The sequence below is a fragment of the Octopus sinensis genome, linkage group LG25 (assembly GCF_006345805.1).
Source record: "Octopus sinensis linkage group LG25, ASM634580v1, whole genome shotgun sequence".
In the NCBI taxonomy this organism is placed as follows: domain Eukaryota; kingdom Metazoa; phylum Mollusca; class Cephalopoda; order Octopoda; family Octopodidae; genus Octopus; species Octopus sinensis.
Window position 1 is genome coordinate 20,650,216 of NC_043021.1, and position 2,605 is coordinate 20,652,820.

The window sequence follows — 2,605 nt, forward strand, 5'->3', positions numbered from 1 at the left end:
TTAGGTCTCACTAAGGAAATGTCTAGAGACCGAGACCTATGGAAGTATGCTGTGCATGAGAAGACCCGGCAAGACTAGTCAGGCCATAACCCGTGGCCCCGACGGGGGACGTAGTCAGTCCTGTGCATACCTTCCTTCTTGTGACACTTATGAAGACCTGTTGAGGCAAGTGAAAATCAAATCAAATCAAAACAAATCAAAATAGATGAACATCAGTGGAATTGTATTCTTCGTGGTACCAGTGCCGGTGGCACACAAGAAAACCACCCAAACGTGGCCGTAACCAGTACCGCATCGACTGGCCTCCGTGCTGTGGGCACAACACACACCATCCGATCGTGGCCGTTCGCCAGCCTCATCTGGCACCTGTGCCGGTGGCAATAAAGACACCATCCGAAGACCCGGCGACGTAGTCAGTCCACCTGTGCATACCTTCCCTCTTATGACACTTGTGAAGACCTGTTGAGCAAGTGTGTGACACTTGTGAAGACCTGTTGAGGCAGAGGCAGTGTGTGACACTTGTGGAGACCTGTTGAGGCAAGTGTGTGACCCTTGTGAAGAACTGTTGAGGCAAGTGAAAATCAACCAAATCAAAATAGATGAATATCAATGGAATTTGTATCTTTGTGGTTCCAGTACCGGTGGCAACACAAGAAAACCATCCGAACGTGGCCGTCGACTGGCCTCCGTGCTGTGGGCACAACAAACACATCTGATCATGGCCGTTCGCCAGCCTCACCTGGCACCTGTGTCGGTGGCACATAAAAACACCACCACCATCCAAAGACCCGGCGACGTAGTCAGTCCACCTGTGCTTACCTTCCCTCTTATGACACTTGTGAAGACCTGTTGAGGCAGAGGCAAGTGTGTGACACTTGTGAAGACCTGTTGAGGCAGAGGCAAGTGTGTGACACTTGTGGAGACCTGTTGAGGCAAGTGTGTGACACGCGTGACACTTGTGAAGACCTGTTGAGGCAAGTGAAATCAAACCAAATCAAAATAGATGAACATCAATGGAATTTGTATCTTTGTGGTTCCAGTACCGGTGGCACACAGAAGAAAACCATCCGATCGTGGCCGTTCGCCAGCCACATCTGGCACCTGTGTCGGTGCACATAAAGACACCATCCGAAGACCCGGCGAGTAGACAGTCCACCTATGCATACCTTCCTTCTTGTGACACTTGTGAAGACCTGTTGAGGCAAGTGAAAATCAAATCAAATCAAATCAAATCAAATCAAATCAAAACAAATCAAAATAGATGAACATAAATGGAATTTGTATCTTTGTGGTACCAGTGCGGTGGCACACAAGAAAATCATCGAACGTGGCCGTAGCCAGTACCGCATAGACTGGCCTCCGTGCTTTGGACGGAGAAAACACCATCCGATCGTGGCCGTCCGCCAGCCTCATCTGGCACCTGTGTCGGTGGCACATAAAAACACCATCCGAGCGTGGCCGTCTGCCAGCCTCGTCTGGCACCTGTGTCGGTGGCACATAAAAACACCATCCGAGCGTGGCCGTTCGCCAGCCTCGTCTGGCACCTGTGTCGGTGGCACATAAAATCACCCACTACACTCTCGGAGTGGTTGGCGTTAGGAAGGGCATCCAGCTGTAGAAACACTGCCAGATCTGACTGGCCTGGTGCAGCCTTCGGGCTCCCCAGACCCCAGTTGAACCGTCCAACCCATGCTAGCATGGAAAACGGACGCTAAATGATGATGATGATGATGATGATGATGATGTATGTATATATATATATGTATGTATATATATATATATATATATATGTATGTATATATATATATGTATGTATGTATATATATATATGTATGTATATATATTATGTATGTATATATATATATGTATGTATATATATGTATATGTATATATATATGTATATGTATGTAATATATATGTATATGTATATATATATGTATATAATATGTATATATATATGTACGTCTATATATGTATATATATATATATGTATGTATATATATATTATATATTAATATATATGTATATATATGTATGTATATGTATATATGTATGTATGTATATGTATATATATGTATGTATATATATATATAAATTTATGTGTGTATATATATATATATATGTATATTTATGTGTATATATATATATATATATATATATTATATATATATATATGTATGTATATCAATAATACAGTGATTGTTCCTTATCAGGAACAAAATGTTTAATAGGACTGCTATATAAGTGCTCAATTAAATGAGACAAATATATTAAACTATGGTTGCAGAACAAACAAATATAAGGGGAAAAGTAAAAAAAAACAGACATCACGTACCAGGTTTGGTTAAGGAGGTCTCGCTCTGGTACGTGATGTCTGTTTTTTTTTAATTCTCCCCTGACGAACAGTGATGTACCCCTGAAATGGCCACAGGCAATGTAAATATGGTTTCTTCATTTTTGCTTGGACACTGGCTTTTAATGATAGGTTTCCCTTATCTGAAAAGTAACTTTTAATCGGAAAAAAATTTCTAAACGATGAACTTTTATCTTACCTTATATACTATATATATTTTATCTAGTTTCAGCTCACGAGCTGTGGCCATGC